This window comes from Lissotriton vulgaris, chromosome 7 (assembly GCF_964263255.1).
Source record: "Lissotriton vulgaris chromosome 7, aLisVul1.2, whole genome shotgun sequence".
Taxonomy (NCBI): domain Eukaryota; kingdom Metazoa; phylum Chordata; class Amphibia; order Caudata; family Salamandridae; genus Lissotriton; species Lissotriton vulgaris.
This window is the reverse complement of record NC_141695.1, coordinates 309,791,889-309,812,260: the sequence shown is the minus strand read 5'-3', so window position 1 is coordinate 309,812,260 and position 20,372 is coordinate 309,791,889. Positions and strand designations below refer to the sequence as shown.

The 20,372-nt window shown below is 44.0% G+C and overlaps 1 protein-coding gene across 2 annotated transcripts in view; it reads left to right on the top strand.

Moving 5' to 3' along the window:
• Positions 1-3,107: 3,107 nt before the first annotated feature.
• LOC147701440 (E3 SUMO-protein ligase ZBED1-like) overlaps positions 3,108-20,372 on the top strand; it is a 199,448-nt gene continuing 182,183 nt past the window's right edge. The window contains exon 1 of one of the 2 annotated variants that reach the window (XM_086928653.1): positions 3,108-3,423. The gene's annotated coding sequence lies outside the window, so the exon portion shown is untranslated. The remainder of the gene's footprint in view (positions 3,424-20,372) is intronic. The other variant, XM_086928654.1, reaches the window with a different exon arrangement.

The following is a 20,372-nucleotide window of genomic DNA, read 5'->3' as shown; positions in this document are numbered from 1 at the left end:
CTTGAACCCCTGTACGGTTTCTAGCACCCATGCATCGCTGGAGATCATGCGCCAGTTTTTGAGGAAAAACTGTATTCGTCCCCCCAAAATCACATCGCAAGCATGAATCAGGCTCACCTGCAGAGTTGGAGTCCTGGTAATGGCCCTGTTGTCCTCCGGAATGACCTTTTCCATATTGTCCTTTCCCCTTGCGGGAGGGATAGAAGTTAGCTCTGGTGGAGTATCCTGAGTCGTGTCCTCCTCCACGATGAGAGGTGTTACCTCGTTGGGACTGTTGACCCACGGCCGAACGAGCGTCCACGATGTCGTCCGGCCTTGGCAAAAACCGGACGCATAGCCCGGCGCAATGATGCCTGCGCCTTGTCGATGCCACTGAAGGTGGAAACAAACTTGGTAATCTCCTTCAAGAAAGGCCGCCCAAACAAAAGACCTTGCGCCTCCGGACCCGACTCAGAGGTCGCTAGCTCTGCTAGTTTCGGGTCCAATTTCAAAAGATTAGACCTGCCTCGCTCACCGGACACAGCACAATTGGCTTTACCCAATTGACAGATCGCCCTCTGTGCCCATTCAATCAATTCGTCCGGATCCACAAGGGCCGAGGCCTCCTTCGCCTGGAACCCGAGATCCAGAATCTTGGTTAGAGGACCAAGCATATCCAGCATCTTGTCTTGGCAAGACCTCCAAGACCGGTCAAGGCCCTTTTTAGGGTCCTTAGCATATTTCTTTAAGTAGGTGACCATCATGGGATCGACCTCCGGCGTTTCTGCCAAATGATCTGCGAGATCAGGCCTCGGGCATCCAGAGCGGAGTCTAGCCCGAACAGATGCATCAAAAGGCTGACGAATGTGAGCCTGAATATAGGCTGCGACAGCAGGTGAGGGCAACCAAGAAGATGAATTTGGGTGTAGGATATCCGCGGGCTCAAAATTCAGCACAGGAGGACATTCGGGAGCGTCAACATAATGTTCTTTGCAGACACGCTTTCTGGGCGGGGGAGAATTATGGTCTGAAGAAGCTGAAGAACGAGCATTGTCAGAATCGTCGGTATCCTGCGGCGCAGAAGACCTGGAAGGCGCAGCCGCCAAAGTCTTAGCCAGTTTCTGGAAATCAGACTTATGGGGATTGACAGGAGACTTACTGGTTTTCTTAGTCACAGGCAACCATCCTTGTTGCCGCGCATACATGTTTAAATGACGCTTGAGAGGATTAATTGCACGCACCAGTGCTTTATTGACAGACTGTTGGACCCGTTTGTCCAATTCCTCCACTAAATTATGCTCCAAAGAACCTTCATCCTCGTCCCCATAATAGTAGTCATCATCTGCGTCATAGTATTCTGCCATGATACACAAGTGTATAAATTAGAGCCCACAAGATGACTACAAGAAATATGGAGTGTCAAAGACACAAAAAGCAAGGGGTAGTGTGAGAACCCCACAGCAGGCTTTCAAAAGAGCAGGCACAAACCTGTCTCCAAATGATGTAAAACATGGAGGGAGCAAAGCCTGCCAAGCCAAAACACACTCTAGGCAGAGCCTATGCAACAATGTAACTACTGAAGCCCTCACAGGACTCCAGCGTCGTACGGGGTTAAATTTTAACAGGCTGTGGGCATGGGCATTAAAGAAACGACCTCGTCACTCAACCGGCGCTGTGAGGGAAAGCAGAAGCCGGAAATGAAGCAGCGCGCATGCGCGACACTGCTGCCTGATAAAATACCCGACTCGAGGGCGCTTGCGCTCTCTGCACGAGCCGGTAACCCCTTCTCCCGCTCCACAACTTCCGCAGGCAACGCGCCGGCACCCAGTCACAAAACGGAGGTGAACACACGCTCCGAGACTGAACACGCCGACCAAACGGGCGAAATAGGCAGAAATGCTACAAAGAACAGCCGGAGCTGGGGATGCTCTAATGAAGCGTGAACACAGCACGCTACAAGACGCCAAAGCTGAAACACAAGCAAGCAAGAAATACTTATGGTACAGCAAGCATATAACAATAAGTAAGCAAATAGATAAGGCACTTAACTGGCTGCGGAGCAGCAAAGAAAGAGGAAGAAGGACTAACTTTGGGACCTTTTATACTGTAGACTCTATGGTTATTCCCTAGTGTTCATGGGAAATGTGTTTTTTAGTTATTTTTATTGGCTGCTGAGCATTTCATTAAAGAAATGAGAAAAGCATAATCGGAGCCTCCTGTCCTGACATAGAATTATATTCTCCATGACTATGGAAATGCCTTCCCAGTATGTTCTTGTGGTTTGAGAGTCTGCCATTTATTGCAGTATTACCCTTCTACCTGTGTTTGGTACTTTTTTGTAACATGCACACGTCACTTTTCTCTTGTAACATACTGTTTGCTACCTCTTACATTTTGTTTGCTTTCAATACTTGCACAAGTGCCACCATTGCCTACGTAACGTTTGTTCTTGTGTTTCAGTGCTGCAATATATTGCAGTATTATAACTCTACTTGTACTTTGTACACTTTTGTAACCTGCACATTTCACTTTTTCCTCCTGTAATACACTGTTTGCTACCTCTTGTATTTTGTTTGCTCACAATTGTCACTTTTGCCTTATATAACAACGTTTGCTTTTGTAATTTGTTCACTTGTAATGTTCTCCTCATGTATCAGGTCTGTTCCTATTGTGAATCGCTGTGACACTTTCCGGTAAAGTCTGTGCTATTAAAAACGCTTAAAATAAATAATAAATAAAAATGCCAATGCTTGTTTTTTTTAGAACCTTTCACACTAGCCCCTTTCTCTCTTTTTACCATGTGCCTATTACTTCACTCTTTGCAGCAAACGTGGTCACCTCTACTCCCCTCTAACCTTCATCTTTCAACTTGTGTTTTAACTAAAGGCACGTCTGAAATCACACTCTTAAATATGCCGCAGGCTACTGTATATACTCTTATCCTATTGGCTCCTTCATTTGTCCTCGTGCCTCAATTATAATGGGGCGGAACCGATTGCTGCTCGCATCTAAAAGCGCATCTGAGCGCTCACCATGTTGTTATTCGCGGTAGGTGTGGCCATTAGAAAGTGCCCTTCTTATTGGCTGTTCTTACTATCGTTCATGTTCGAGGCTAAAGGGGCAGGACCGATTGCTGTCCGAGCAGGCTGCACCCCGCTATCCCTAGTTTAACATCTCGCGGTGGGCGTGGTATTAAAAAGAGAGTCCAGCCCCCTAGCCATTGGCCAAAGCTACTGCCCGTCAACTACTAATTACCAATCGATATGTCCAATCGGTGCCGGGGGAGGAGCATAGGCCTGTGGTATCAGATTCTGCTTTCAGTCGGGGGAAATCGAAGTCAGGGTGGCTTAAAGCGGCGGTTAAATGATAAAATAGGAAATAAAACCGCCGGGGAACAGAGGGCTGGGGCCCGCCCAAGCCACCAGTCGATACCGCGAACAGCAGGTGAGTGAGAGCCGATATCAGCCGGCAGCCCACCAGATTGGGTTTTAATCGATTGCACAGTGAATATCGCCACCGATACCAACGTTGAATGATGCACAATCGATTAATCGGTTTCATTGTTTAGCGGAGTGATGAAAAGGGGGTGGGGCTGCAAAATGGCAACCGCGAGAAGGTCACACATTAGTTGTCAACCCGTGAAAAAATTGGAGCGCAAAATGGCGCCGGATGGGAGGGGCCAAAAATGACAGCGCGTGCAGATAGATACGTAGGAAAGATGCGTGTTGATGACGCAACCAAAAGATTGATATCGCTTGCCAATGAGTTTCTCGGTGTTGAGCGATTGGTGTTTATGTGGTTTTTTTTTTTTTGCAGGCCGTGTCAGTTTTCGTCTCCTTTCATACGCATGTCCAGCAACATTGCAAATTTCTCTCCACGTTTCTAGGATGTGTGCGGTTTTGTGGTCGTAGTTCAGATTTTCAATGCGCTCACTTTGTTAAAACAAGTGCACGCACACCCTGCTCAATTTGTTGTATTTGAAATGACGGGTTTGTTGTTCCTTGCTTAATAAACTCAATTAAAATACCTCTGCATCTTAAAAATAAGATCTTCAGTCTGGTCTGCCTCGTACTTTGTCTTTTCACCTGCTTCACTCAGTGTAAGATGGGTCTCCCTGAACATTATTTAATATTTTGGATTGAGGAGGGTAGGTGGGTGTGGGATGGTGGGTATTGGGCAATTTTAAATACCAGAAACATTTAAGATAATCGCTTTGCAATCCTATCCAGATTAACATATTTCCAAATAACAAATACAGGATTCGATTTTAAAAGCCTTTGTCCTTTTGAGAATCTAAAACTCGGAGCATGCAACTACAACTTTCTGAAAAGGGAGAAAGCTTAAAAATCTTGATAGTTATTGTCGTAGTATGTACCAACCATAAGTCTAGATAATTTTATCATAATTGCTTTGCTTTGATATGCAGTTAATATTGGATCACTGTGTTTCATAAGACTCCCATGTAGCCTCATTTCTAAGCACTGTAGACCAGGAAAACTCGAGTGGGACTGGTCAGTCGTGCATTCACAACAAACTATAGTCAAATAGCGCTTCATCCGTACAGCAATATCGAAAATTATCAGGTACTTAAAATTATGCTGCAATGCAACCACTTTGATGCAGCGCAGCAGGGACTGAGATATGACAGCAATTGGACGGGTATGCTGAATGGGGTTAGTGCTTAACTGAATTGCTTTCAAGTGCTGTGTTAATAAATACATTAATAAGTGTGAAGAGACATTGTAAAAAGTGGACTTTTGAGCTACAAATTCCAACACTTCTAGCCTGAGATCCTACTGTTACCTTAGCTGGCTGAGAACATATTGCACTATATGTCAGTACACATCAGAAGCACGTGTTCATTACTTGATCACTCTTCCAAACAAGCCTGGACATGGAAAACACAAACAATATGAATGGTTTAAAAATTAGCCTGGTGAGGAAAACGGTAGTTACTTCAAAACGTACGTTCCTCATATTTGTTACAGTAAAAAAGACTGCATTTTTGTTTGTTTGCAAAAAATATTTAAATCTAAAAATCACAGTTGACAAACCCATTATTCCAGAGAGAGTAAAAAGTCACAAACTAGTCTCTACCAGCAAATCCTGACATAGGAATAGTTTAATTCAAAAGCGTGTATTAGAGGTATCAACTCAAACTGCAGTCAAAGTCTAGGTGCAAAGTGGAAGCAATACGGAGGAATGAATTGTGGAGTACGGGGTGGGGAAAGCAACACATAGGGTGTGGAGATGGGACGAGGTGCCACGCCTCCTCCCCCTGAAAGGTCAGGTCCAATAAGGGGAAGCTTCAAAGGCTTGCCGCCTCTGTGAGTGACCTCAGCCATTTGCTGCTCCCACCAACTGGCCCCCACTGGTTCTGACCCCCACGTTTGGCAAGAGAATTGGCGGGAAACCCAAGTTAGGAGGAGAGGTGTGCTCACCTTTGCCAGCCCCACCCCTCAAGTGGGAAAGTCGAGGTGAAGCGAAGCACAACTCTCAGTCCCTGCAATCTTACAGATGGGGGACCCAGCCAACCAGAGTGAGGCCTATGCACCCCTCCCACTGGAGGATGACATAATAGGGGGTATAACCACCCCAAGGTAGGGACCCATTGGTTCCGACCTTTACATACCTGTAACGCCCGTCAACCTGGAATTGAGGGACCACGCCAAACCTTGCCTCCTCAGACAAGACCAGAGCGGAAAAGAAGAAGCGAGAAGAATGTTAATGTTAATGTTATGGTGATTTGTATAGTGCGCGGCTGCCCCAGCCAAGGAGCGTCCCGGCGCTGCAAGCAGACAGAATGCAGAAAGAAAGAGATGCGGAGAGAAGAAAAAATTATTGGAAGAGATGGGTTTTGACAGCCATTCTGAAGGCAAAAAGGTCCTGCATACCGCGGATAGCTTCGGGAAGGCTGTTCCATAGCTTGGCAGCTAGGAGGCTAAAAGTTCGGCCGCCTACTCTGGCCAGTCTGGTGCGGGGGATATTCGCGAGGTGTTGTCCCTCTGAGCGGAGCGACCTCCTCGGAATGTATTCTGACAGGAGGGGGCACAGCATAGGGGGGGACGAGTTTTAAGGATTTTAAAGGCTAGACACAGCGCCTTAAACTGGATCCTTTTTCCCACCGGAAGCCAATGCAATTTTTTCAAGGTTCCGGATACCGAAGAATGGCGAGGGAGACCTACCAGGGCCCTGGCTGCCGCATTCTGGACCCTCTGTAGTCTGGTGGTTTCGGCGAGATTTGCCCCTAGTAAGAGAGAGCTGGCATAATCCAGTCTAGAAAGAATGGTCGCCTGAACAATTAGCTGACGAGTGCGGCAGTCAAAGAACTTCAGAATAGGTCTGTGTTAGACCTGTCTGGCTTTTTGCGTAGTCCCTCCAATTTATTATTTATTTTGTCCCCTTTTTGCCCCTCATACCCTTAATAATTTTTGTCCACTGAGTTTTTCTAGGTGTTGGTCAAGGGGATAGGTGTTCTTTCCCCCCTCATAATTTTTCACCTAAGGCCCAGAGGCCTGTTCTGACAGGAAAAGTTGGAACCACACAAAATGGTGGCTACCAACTGCCCTAACTGTCAAACTCAGAACTTGCCCATAGCCTAGCATAGGGCGTTCCAGAACCTTCTGGTCCATTCTGGACCACTGAGGGTCAGCCTATATAAGGCGGAATGCGGGGCAGCCATTTTGTCTACCTGAGAGAGTCAGCTGGAGGATAGGCTACCCTGGCAGGTGGGGGGAGACTAGTGTAAGGGTTGATCTCCTGGACTGGGAAGCAGCCTAATTAATCCACTTCTCTACCTCTCCTGTGGGTTTCTTGACTTGTCCCCGCTGTGGAAGATTAAGGGAGACCCTGGGCGCCTGACTAACCCCTAGCTTAGGAATAGCGGGGTGTCAAAGGAGAAGGAGACTGTAGTGCTGCGGTGCGCAGTCCTCTGCCCAGCAGAGAGAGGCTCTTCTTGAGCAGTGTTCAGTAGAGGTAGGGGTAAATCTTGTGACCTCCCCCCCCCCTTCCTCAGGCAGTAGCCATCTGTATCCTGCTACTAGCTGCCGTGACTTCCCTTGGTGGCAATACCTTTCCCCCCCCCCTCCTCCCGAGTTCATCACTTACTGGGCAGAGTCCTGCTGTGGGGAGGAGCCATCCTTCGGAGGGGCAGAAGCAGAGTGAGGCTGTGTAAATTGACCCCCAAGCCAGCGCTTGTAGAGCAGCGCTGGAATAGCTCTGAGGTCGTTGGAAACGCGAGGGGAGAAAGCGAGGCTATCGCTGGATGTAGGCGCAGCCCTGTGGTGATTTTCCTGGTCTCAGCGAGTGAAGAGAGCGAGGGGAGGCGCTGATGCGAGTGCGCAACCTCTAGCGAGGAGACACTGCTCCTTCGCGCAGGCCCCGTGGAACTGCCGGTCTTTGGGAGGCGGCGCCGGCTGATCGGCGTGTGGAGCGTCCTTTCTTCGAGGAGGCGCAGTGGGCGGCGGCATCAGCGAGCGCTTCCGCGCATGCCCGCAAAAGGAGTGTCTTCACAGATCGGCGCCAAGGAGAGGCGCCGAGGGGGGCTTCTTCCGATTGCCGAGTGATCCTGCCTTCTCCTCCTGCTCGAGCGCCACACTGAGGAGCTGGCCCGAGCAGGGAGGGGGAGTTAAGAGGCCCGGTAGGGGCCTGGGGGGCATCGTGGTGTCTGCCTCTGTCATCTACCGAGTAAGAGCCTCACTGAGGAGTCGGCCTGAGCTGGGGAACACCGAGGAGTCTTCTGAGGCGAGGGAGCCTCTTCAGCCTCGGTTCCTTGGCCCCCCCCCTTCCGTTTTACCCCCTACTTCTGGCGCAGGACGACTACAGCACCAACTTGAATGCAAGTAAGGAGGTAAACACGTGGGGGAAGTGACTTCCACAAGAGTAACAGTTGGCATAGATTGAGACCTCATAAGTGAGTGTACATAGACTCAGGCTCCAAGAGTGCAGCGTCCTTGAGGAATCCCTAACAGGGCTTATTTGAAAGCTGATCTAAATGGTTTTAACCAATCCCTCTCTATCAAACCAAGAAGGGGAATTGTAGGGTTATTGATGTGATGAATATTGCATACCTGTCTAAACATAACTGCTAATTTTGCTTCTTTTAAAGTAATACTGTGTTGGAAAGTTGCTGAAGAGTAAAGCAGAGTGCAGTGAATGTATTCCTGAGCTTTAGAAGACAAGTGTTACTTAACAGTTTTGATTAAGAGGCCTGACTAAAGGTATTGTCCTGAAATGCTGGTTGTTAATATGTTTTAGAACTTAAAAGTGGAGTTAATGCTTCCATGACAAACTAAAGTGCTTAAACTGTATATTTTGAAACCGAAGAGCAGAGTATATTATTTTTATAAACCAGTACTTATTTTCATAACAAATTGGTGTAGTGTCCTTTTTAAGTGTGTTGCGTGGATTTACTGCTGGGTGGTCTGCAACCTTCACACTGTGCCTCTAGAATTGTATGTCTTGCTCCTAGGCCAGGCTACCCTAGGTGACCTGACATCCCAGGCTCTAACAGTCTGATGTTACGTAAAATGCCGAAGCAGGTGGCAGCTACTTTTTTAGTATGATGAGTGAACTTCAGGCCGAGTCCACCCAGACTCCCAGATTTTTGACGCATTCTTTTGGCTCGGGAGGTTGGCCTAATACTTCAGGCCACCAGTTGTCTCCCCAGGAAGAAGCACCGAACAGCCGTACAGAGACAAGAGGAGGACACCAACTGACTTGGGCCCCAGTCTTACCAGCCTGTCCCGACCTCAGACTCTTCCACCAAAGCCTCGTTGTGTCCTGCAGCCAGCAGTCCTCAAGAACCCGGGGAATCTGCCTTGCAACTAAAAAGAACTTTGTCTCTCATGTGCTCAAAAGTAACTGACTGACTCTGGCTGACCCAGCGAGTCTCCCCCACTCCGCTCCTGGCGCCCCAAGCGTGAATGAACCAACACCCTATAGAGGTCCACCCAGCGTTCCTAGCCTGGATCACAGTGACGCCTGAACCTCAACAAGCTTCCAAATCCAACCTGCAGCCAAATATCTGAACGGTCCCCTTAACCGTGACCGAAGGCAACACCCTGATCTACTCCGTAGCCGAAGCGGTCCAGAAAGAGCAACTGTGACAGTTCGACCAACTGCGCCGCAGCACGCTTGTGGTCTCAGGATGACGACTCCCAAAGCCCCATTCACCTCAACCGCGGCTAACCAACTCCGAGGGAACCGCAACAGAGTCTGCAGCAGCAGCCAAGGCGGCATCCTACACCCATCCGCCCCTGCGCCTCTGGTGGTGTAGTACTTGTGTTGGCCATTGGGCCATGGGGTGCTGACCTCGACCCCAGGGGATTTTGTCCCCAATTTGGTGGCCTGCCCGCCGCAGTCCCCAATCCCACTACTGTTCGTAGCCAGTTGGCTAACTTGTGGTCCACGCATTTTGCATCCGGCCGCCTCTGTGATGCTGGAGGTGCGACTCTAGTGCCTGTATTAAGTTTGCAAAACACATTTACTCATTTTCTCTCCCCCAGCAAATTTACCAGCCTTGTATCTAGAGATACCTGGCTTAGTAAGAAAAGTAATTGCACAGTAATACTGACTATCTGCTAATACAAAGTAATTCTACTGTATCAAATTTATTGCCATCAAGCTGTATTTCTACTGTTTAAGCTTGCAAATTATTTCTATATTGACCTGTACCAGACATAGCTTGGTTCTAGGAAATGCAAAGAACAAAATATTTTTATACAAACTAATTGGTCAGAGTTCAGTCCTTGAGTGTTTGAAATCATCTCTTGCCTGAGTTGTACAATAAATGCTTAGCACTACCCTCTGGTAAGGCTTTATTGCTCGCCCACACTACTAGAAAATGGAGAGTAACGTACTGTCTACTTTAACCTCTGCCTACCCTTGGGGATCCCATGGACTCTATGCACTCTATACCTTACTTTGGTATAGTATATACAGAATTGATCACTTGTACCTGCAATACCAGGGTCAGGTGTGGTAACTAACTAAAAACCTTCATTCATGTACAGGAGCGTTAGGGCGGTATATCTTGATTCTCCGCTTCTCTTAGAACGGGAAAGCATAATCGTTTTTTTTTTTTGTTGATAATATGCTTACCTCCACCTGGAGGTTGACCCACTGGTTTTAGCAGTAGTGATCAGGAATAAAGTGAACAAGAAGTGAGCTAAACAAACATTGGAGGGAGTTAAAATTGCTTCTCTCTACCTCCTAAACACATTTTATTCAGAAGAAGAGGTGGTAAGATAAAAAAATTAGGTGGTGCATATATAGAAATGATGCCACTCTTCCGTAGCACCGCGTGGTTCATGGGAAAGGTCGACATGCTTCAGCCCGTTCTATTGCCCAGGAGGGGTCGGAGGGCTTTCTTCAGGACCTAATTATAAGTGCTGGGTCGCTAATTGTGTAAGCACCCTGTTTCGGGTAGGTAATTAACTCGCCCTTCTCGGTCACATGTCAGTGGTACCTATAACTTGGAGTAAAAACAGATTACACAAGTTTCCATATTTACATGTTACATATGCTTACAGTGGAAAATGACAAGTGTGTAACTCCAGGTGAGTAATCAAAGATAATGGTCCCTGACACATTTAGAAATTGACAAGTATAAAGGATAAAGTATCAAGGCAGTTACAAAGATGACAAATATAAAACTGAATTTTGGAGAGAAAGAGCGTGTTATTCAAAGAATATAGCTGCTAAATACGCTCGATTAAAAAAAAAAGGCTGTTGACATTGCGAACCATATTAAAGATTCTCAAGAGTCAGCAAAAGTACTTGAAGGTATTTACGTTTTAGTTTGCATGGCCAAAGGTCAGACAGCTACCTTTAACAAACCGTTGCAGAAAAGAAAACCTTGTGGTGGTATTAACGTGGTACTCCTGTGGATCTAAATTTCATGTGGTGTAATTTAAACAAAATGTCCTGCTCGTGATAGACTGTCAAGTGTGGCGTATCTTGTCATTTTGCCTGTGTGTGTACAATAAGCAGTGGGTAGAGCAGAGGGTTAACCCTCTCCCTAGATCTAACCATCCCCAAGAAGAAAATCATTCAGAAAAATAATAGTGTCATCCCCCTGGTACTCCCTCATCTGAGAACACTTTTTGAAAAAACACTGTAAGGTTGCAGAAATGGAATGGAGGAAAGACTATGCAGAACACACACAAATAAAATATCGGGGAACTGTTAGAACCTACTGTAGTGTAGTTCCTATATTCCCAATAGGCTCTGCGCATTGGAATAATATATTAAGCAGTGTAGACATAGGACTGAGGTCGACTAGGTCTCTACTGAATATATATGACTTGAGGTTTGCCAGCTAGCTCAGAGGTCACTAGAAACTTTCTCGAATAAACGAGGAGGAGTTTAACCTCCCTGGATAGACAAGAAGGGATTAGCTTCCGACAACCATATAACATGACAACTTTGCTCCCTCAGAATAAGAGTGTATCTCTAGAGTCGTGTGAAAACAATAGACAGCTATTTCACTCAGTCAAATGTGCGTACTTAGTTTCACCAGAGTGCAGAGAAAAGAGAGACGGGCGTTTTCAATAAAAGGTGTAATTTATTGAGCAGTCTTCTTTCTAATGCAAGAGAAATGAATTGCCATAATTGCAATCCTTAAAGTAAAGTGTGTACAGTAAAAAGAGTATTATGAAATAATACTGTAAAAGCATTGATATGGTTTCTTAGCCATAAGATACTTTAAAATGGATAAAATATATACATACATATATACATTGACTAATCATACTCAACTGGTGCTTCTAAATACGCCTACCCCGGTGTACCTGACCTAAGCCTAATACGTGGGAAGGAGCAAGTAAGTAGCAGTTTAAGTTAAGTTGGTTTTGCCAAGAATCTGACTCAAGAATTCTCTTTAAGGGTTTAGTCAGCTCTGTACCTGGGTAATAGAATGCAGGAGGTCTGGTATCTCTCTTTCAGGACTCGATATCCTAGCAGCCCACGAAGGCGGCTGAGAACACCGGAGCTGGATTTCTCGGCAGGAGAAAAGACAGTGTCTCTCTCAGTGCGTCAAGAAGGAGGGGCAGCGTCCGTGGGTTCTCGCATCAGCTGGGCTCTCGGGCAAGTAAATAGCTGCTCGGCTCCAAAACCACCAACCGTGTGTTTGCTGAAGGCAACGTTGGTATATTTATACCTGAAAGGTGCCGAGTTTGACGTAAGGTTTGGACATAAGATGTCACTAAGAACTGACTGTTCTTTTAGTGTTCGCAGGAGTTCAGTGACAAATCAAAACAAAAGCAAATGGGGATTTCCCAGGTTGCTGGAGGTTTGGTGTTGTCAAAAGAACTCGTTGTGCTCTCTAGGAATCTAAGGAAGTAGCTTTGCTGTGCTTTGGATTGCAAGGGCTATTTACTAAATATGGATCTGATTCTTAGGCCATTATAGGGATATTATTGATTATAGCCGTACAAGGGCATAAAATAGCAATATTGATTTAGGTTCCTAGATAAAAACACAATACCCACTCCACGATCTAATGTCCATCATTACTAAAACTAAGTAATAGTAAACATTTAAAGGTGCATGTGTATTCCAACCCACCCCAAAATACATTTTTTGCATTTGAAATGGTGTATGCGAAATACACGAAAATGATTATTGGTACTGTATGCTTTTCAAGCAGTGTAATCATTCAGTTAAACATGCTTATATATATTAGCTGAACTATTTGCGAAAATTACACATAAAATGGCTCTTAATACAGAAAAGAAGGTCGAGACCATTCCATCACATATAAATACAGTTGCTGTAAATGTGCTAGAGGCTGAGGTAATATATTGTCTCTAGAGTTCCTAAAAATAGAAGCTCTGTTCTTTAAGAATAGTTCTACTTTAAGCAGAGTACATGTGCCAGAAAAAGGTAAATATTTTGGAAGTTGAAAAAAATAATTTCTCTTTCAGGGGAAAAAATAGTTCCAAATGTTTTCAGTATCTTTTGCTTATCAAAGCTGAAGGCTGAATTCCGAGTTCAGGGGAACGCTGTGTGCTCGTTGCTTAAAAAAGTTATTCTTTCTGTTCAGGGGAGAACATCATTTCAGACAGACTCTCAAAAAATTGGTCTACGACATCAGGTGAAAGTTCGACCAAGTTTGAAAGTGCCGCAACAGTCCAGTCGTGAGAATGATTGCTATCATCGATGTCAGGATCAGCAATGCTCACAGAAGGTCGTACCTGGGTGATGCTGCTCTCATCTCGTACTTCACTGCCACCTAATCGTAGTGGTGAAGTCTCAACGAATGCCGTCATCAGAATGGGTAGCCTCTGGGGACAACACGATGCATGAGCCGTTACAGGACTTAGCAAAGTATCTGTATCCAATGGTACTGCTGATGGTAGTGTAAGACAGGCGTCCAACACGCATTCTTCTCCGCATAGCATACATCGAAGCACAGGTAGGATGCAATTTTGCCAGATTGGTCTGAATGAAAGAAACCAGATCATATTCAGATCTCTTAGCCCGGCTAATCCAAGGACTTTAGTTATGCGGTCCCGATAGCGTATAGCTCGGATCGTTTCTTCCATTGTTGCTGGAGTCTTGTCTGCGACTTGGCTTGCCATATAGGAGTAGAAGGGTCAAGAATAAAATTCCTGCTACGAGTCCCAAAAGTAGTGGTAGGCTGCCAAAGACAGAATGGACAAAATTGGGAAAAATGCCCAGAACTGCTTCGAAGGGTGTTAACAGTCCCGTAAAAATTGTCTTAAATATATGTGGGATACCACTGGCATCAGACATATTTAGGATTTGGCTTAGCATTTCTACGAAATTCATGGGGCAATTTGTTGATAAAAGGGTATGTATCTCTGCCGTTGTCCTTGCAACCAGAAGATAATATGTTTCTTTTGATGACGTTAAAGGCACGGTTGTCTGTAAAAGAACAGACTTCATTCTGCTTAAAGTATCAATTCGAATAGAAGAGATATTCAAAGAAGGCCAAATCGTCGCCTCCCTATCTGGAGTGCTGTTTGGATACAATACTTGCATACAGCAAGTGACCATGGAACTAATGCTTACGAGATAGGCTTTCCCTGGCACCATGCCACAACAGCTGTGGTCCATTATTAGAATATAGCTCCCGTTAGAAAGCCGTCTAAAGAATGGCTCTATTTGTGTTGCAGGTGTGCCGTGCTGGTGACATGAAAGGTTATTTGAAGTCCCCTCACAGGCCCCATGCAAATTAATACCTTGGCACAGAAGTATACCGCTTAGTGATTGTTTACAATTGTTACCACTAAGAAATACATTCTGATTCTTTTCACTATAACGTGTGTGTGTATGTGTGTGTGTACCCTTTACCCAACCTTTCATACTGGCCCGCTGGTATATACTCTTGGCAGTATTTAAATTGGAAAGTTATCGGAATTGTAATTATTCCGTGTATTATCCATTCAATGACAGGTCTTTCTGACATTGTCAATGGTAATCTCTCAAGTTTTTCAATGCTCAGAATCGTATAGTCTCCTCCTTTTTGTGCCAAACTGATTTGTTTATCAGTAAGGTTAAAGATAGAGAATAATGACGTTGTGTTTACCAAACGCCATGGCACGTAGCCTGAACGCAGATTTTGCAACGTCCAGCCGAGCTGTACAATAGAACGTAATTGGGACTGACCGTGTTGTAACATTAAGAAGTCCTGATCTATTATATCGATAGCAGATGATACAATACTGTCCAGTGAATATATTCTGGAGGACAGTCATTAACCCATTGTCCACAACAGAAAGTGATTTTTCCAAATTAATACAATCAATTTCTCGTATTTTCTCTGCTGTCTCAATTTGAGTTACTTTCCAAGCTTCGTTGTACGCAGCGTATATACCGGCCGCTATGAAACGTTTTTGACGCTGTTTGCGTAGTCCGGTTATGAAATCACGCAAGTCAGCACCGTCTTTAAGTAAAGTCATGTGTTGCTTAATTTCAGCCAGTGTGGATGTTTGTAGCCATTCAAGGCATAGTCTCCCTACACTGTATGTTGTTACTATCCCTGGGTGTTGTCTCTGGGAGTATGTAGGGTCTGGTCTGGTCATTTTGAACCCCTGTATTTTGTTCAGGGATCTATCTTGACAGTTATTTGTGTCTGTTGGCCAGATCAACCACTTTTTCCAATCAGGATGTGTTCTGTTTTGGTGTAAAATATTGGATACGTCTCTCTCAACATCTGTAGTGGCATTACTATCAGGTATTGGCTTTGGAATAGACGGTTTGTTTAAGTCTTTAATCTTAGCTAGGCCAAGACAAGTAGTCTGTTGAATGGTGTCATTCAAAAATATTATTTGTTCTGGGATCATGCAGGCTCTAAATAATGCTTCTAAACCTTGGACTTGCCAATTTTTTGTACCCCAGATGGTTTTCGTTTCAATGTTGTTTTTCTTGAATTCAAAACCAAATGTAATCATTTTTTCATAAAATGTTTCAGAATAAATCAATTTAGTATTTGTCAACATTGTTTTTATCCCAGTCTTATTTAATAGTTTAAAATAAAACGTTTTTGCATCACTTGTGTTAAACCCTGAGAAGTATGGGAATTTTTCATAAAATGTTTTCGAACTGCTTTTAGGTGGAGTTGCACAATGTTCCCATTGATTATACTTAAAAACATTTCTAGGTTGAGCAGATTTATGTAAATAGTGATGTGCAAAGTGATTGTAACAGTACATTTGTTCATAATTCGACGAACCCTGTAAGTAATCATGTTCTGTAAATTTTGCTGACATTACTAAATCTGACATCATATTATTTATGCTTTCAAAGTCCCAATCATCAGAGAATGTACCTGGTTTTACAAAGTCACTTAATGAAACCTTGAACTGATGTGGATATTTCAAGAGTTCAACCGGGCCATAGATTTCGTAATCCGTTTTGTCCGAAGCTACCCCACCGGGTATTGGAATGGCTGTGACATTCACTGATGATAGTTCTCTTTTCTCGATGTGAGATGACTTGTGTGGCTTTAGGACCAAGTTGATGTTCTGACTTGCTGTGTCCATTGTACTGTATTTTCCCTCAATGAATTTTCCCAAACAAAGTACCATGATGAGCCAAAGCAGGAGGAAGAGTACCCCTAACACAATCCAAAATTCAATCAATGGAGAAATCGGATAGGTTTCTTTGAGTTGATGAAAGAGTTCAGTTAATTTGTCTTTAAAGGTTTTTGTTGCTGGCGTTTCTTCAGGTTTGCTTGGATCTTCAGATAAGTTACCGAAATTGATGAAGTAGCCAGATGCAGTTCTGTCAATTGTTGGAATTGCTTCCGAATTTTCCTTTGCTTTTTCATTTTTTCTTTCATTAGCATAGTCTGAGGCTACATCGTTGTAGATAGGTGTTTCTTGACGAACTGTTGCAATTTGGGTTTCAAGAGGCACAAGTTCCATGGCATTGTTGCATAGCCCTTTTTTTATTCACTGCAGGTTTATCAAATGTGATTAGTCTCTCAGTTTGAACCTCTTGGATTATAGCAAATTTTGGTATTCTGCTATTTCTTGGGAGTCCACTGGGCCTACTACTTATTATTGGCCAGATGATTGTGGTTTTACCAGGTCGATGGATACAACTCGGTTCTCCTTTTTACCAGCAAGGGGCGGTAGTACAACTGATCTTGTTCCGCTGACAGCTAAGACAGGTACTGCTTTTCTGTAAGAATGCCCAAATTCCTTCTTCACTGCGATCTTCTCTCTGACCAGATCCCCAATCTTTGGAATCCAGACAGGCCTTGCTGGGACAGGTGGTTTATCTTCAGTGGCTGTTGGCTGCTGTTTTAACTTTATGTTGCTCAGGGCTTTTCTTGTTTCATTTAAGTCCCTGTAAAACAGCCAAACTATCTTTGATATCAAAGCATTTTCTTTCTACCACTGAAGTCTGACTATCTAAGTCCTGAATATGCATTTTAGTACCGAACAATAGTTTGTACGGACTGAAACCTTTTAGAGAATTTCTTGGCAGATTATTAAGACTACGTTGGACACTTGTTAAATGTTGGACCCACCCATCACCCGAACCTAATACCCTCGCCGTTATAGATTGCTTTATGTCCCAGTTTTTTCTTTCCACAATCCCATTTCCCTCAGGATGGAAAGGACAAGAGTACTGCAATGCAATGCAATGCCCATGCTGGTCATGGCCTCCTTATAAGCTCGAGAGCTAAAAGCAGGACCCTGGTCAGAATGTAGCATACCAATTGTGTATGTGCCGATAAAGACTTGCAAATCTTTTATAACAGTTCTGGCGCCAGCCGAGCGCTGGTGTCTGTATTTTTAAGTGAATCTAGGCTTAAAAAGAAATTAATGGGACGCTGGATTTTACTTATATATAGCCTTATGCTAACTACAAGAATGGCCATGGCAATACTCCGGTCGGTTTGCTACTGCAATCTCTGTTGCAGTTTGGACAGCTCTTTGCAAATTTGTAATGTTGCTGGCTCATCCCCGGCCACCAGTATTCTGATTGTATTTCTTTCAGAGATTCCTTGATCTCTTGGTGCCTTAGACCCAATCCCATGTGTGCGTCCGCTATTAAGAAGATTCTCCTGTTCGTGTTTAGAAGTACTCTATCCCCCACTCCAGGGATTCGAGCAAAAGGAACGGAGTTTGCATCAATTAACGCTTTTTTGTGGCTACGGAAGCCGGTTGAGCTGCTTCCACTGTGTCTGTATTAGCCAATGAATTCCCTGCAACGTGAACGCCATCACGTTAATGACTCAGTGTATGTATCACGTGAGTCTTTCGTAGTTCTTTCTGCAAAAGAACAACCTGTTCCCAAAGCTTCTTATGCTTCATTGTGGCACCTGTGTCATTTTTGTAATCATTTTGAACCCAGTTCTGCAAGTCATTATTGTAAGACTTGACGCAGACATGTGAATCGCACACTATTGGTGTCGGGAATTCACGATTGGCATTTTCAAGCGCCATCTTTAAAGATCTGATTCCAGCTCGCTGAGCCGAACAGTTTCTCAGTGATTCAGTTTTTGTTATTTTTGGTCTGAATTTACCACTGCGCCAGCGACCTCTAACAATCATGCACGCTGCATTGTAGGATTTACTATCCACATCGTAATGTTGTGCAAATCTGTCCATATAGATTACACTAGAGTACTGTTGGAGAGGCAGAATTTCTATTGGCAGAGGATATTCTTCTTCATATTTTAGATCTTTCAATTTTTTCATGTTCGGGTCAAAATAGTATTTCACGTCTTCTGTAACAAGAGCATTTTCCCACTGTATCCATTTTGGATCTAATGCCACTGTTTTTAGATTAACTGGGCTTCATAACGCCTCAAGGGCTGATTCTGCTGTATAAACAGTTATTCTTTTGCCTTTGGCTTGGGCTCTTTCTTTTGCTACAGCACTTTGAACCGCATTTACAATATTTTCTGTAAGACTGAATGTTTTTTCAGCTTGTGTGTACAAATGTGATTTGTAAGCTATTGGTACCGTTTCTCCCTCATTAGAGGTTAGGTACGTGAATCCGCATCTTCCTGGGATGACTTGGATTACAAGGTTGCGTGTGTTGTCGCGAGTTTGTAATTTTGTTTTAGCTAACATGTCTGTTTGCAATGATCTCAACATTTCTGTGTGTTTCTGAGTCCAATTGATTGGTTTAAAATCAGGGTTATTCATTCATAGAGAGGTTTAACCCTCTGCATAATTTAGAATGTAAGTTGTTCCGAAATTCAGGAAACCTAGTATTGATTGTAAGTTCTTCAGTGTTTTTGGTGCTTGGAGTACAGCGCACTTCTCTAAGAAGTTGTCTGCTAGGCTTTTGCCTTCACTTGATATTTCATATCCTAAAAATAGGACAGTTAGATGGGCAATTCGTGACTTTTTAAAGTTGAATTTGTAACCCTCTCCTGCGAACCCAAGTATTATGGTGTTCACTCTTTCAAATGAGTATCCAGGTCATCATCTGTGAGATAGATGTCATCGACATAAGATAATGCCTCATCATCATACATTTGTAGTAACTCTGTTACCCTTGCTTAGAATAATCCTGGGCTATTCTTGAATCCCTGTGGGAGTCGACATAAATTTTACTGTGACCCCATTATTGAGAAAGCGGTAAACACCTGCTTTCAGGTGCAATGCTTTGACAAAAGAATCCATTAGAGATGTCTAATGTTGTTTTGTATTTTTTTGTGAACGATGTTATTCATTAGTTCCTCACTGTGCGAATTTTGTACTGCAAATGTTTTGCAACATGAATTAAGGTGTCTGTAGTCCAAGACTAGACGATATGAATCGTCTGGTTTGGAGACAGGAAACAAAGGATTGTTCATTTGAGAGGTGCATGTTTCGATCACCCCTTGGCATTCAAGTTGATCTAAGATCTCCCTGACTTGTTTTTTAGCTTCTTGCTTAATTGGGTACTGCCTTTGTGCAGTTGGTTGACATTTTAACTGGATTTTGTGAGGAGGGGAGTCCTCATCCCATCCTACATGATTTTTATATAATGCAGGAGCTTGAGCTACTGCCCATTTTCTTGCATATGTGTATTTTCTATGTATTGGAATATGATTTGAGAAGGCAGGCATAATCATTTCTTCGCCATGGGGGCACTCCCTGACAAACTCTGGTGGCCAGTCTTTCTCAGCTAAATGGGATGTAATAGCCTTTTAAAAGGTTATCCCAAAACAGACCCCTTACTTTCCTAGTCTTATCTCCCTCTATACGCAATGGTATTTCGTATATTTTATGAGGTTTGCTAACTCTGGTATCTGCAGTTTCCACCTGAATGTATTCATTCGTGTCCACTGTCTCCAGATGATTCATCAGGATCTTGCGAGCTATTGTCACTTCTGCTGCGCTGTCTAGCATTGTCTGGGCCCACTCTCCGTTTTTCAGATGTGTCCTCCGTATCCTCGGCATGGTCGATTATTTTAATACTGGCTACCTTCTTTCTTGGAAATTGTAATTTTTTACTTTGAGCAGGTTCCTTGTCTTTGGACTTGACGTGCTCTTCCCTGTGTTCTGACCGTCCTCTTCTTTCCGATTTCTGCGAGGAAGTCAGAAAAGATCGAGAGGGACGTGTATCAATATCTTGATATCTATCAGGCTTTTTCAAATTATCCCTATTTCTAAGGTTGTATCTTTTCTCAGAGGGCTCCCTCTGGGGAGACTTATGTCCTTGGTCCTGAGATCTTTCTCTCCGCCGAGGAGACCTTTCTCTGGACTGGAATCTTTTTTCTTTGGGAGCGGATTGTTTATTTCCATCCCAGCTCTATTTTGGAGTGTTTAGATTATTTCTAATAAAAATCTTTTCAGGATTTTCAGTTAGTTGGGGTTTTACCGGTTTCCCACCCAAACTATCTCTATCTAGGTCTTCGTAGTATTTTTCTTTGATTCTGGCAAGTTCAATTGGTTGGGCTGTTATATCTGTTT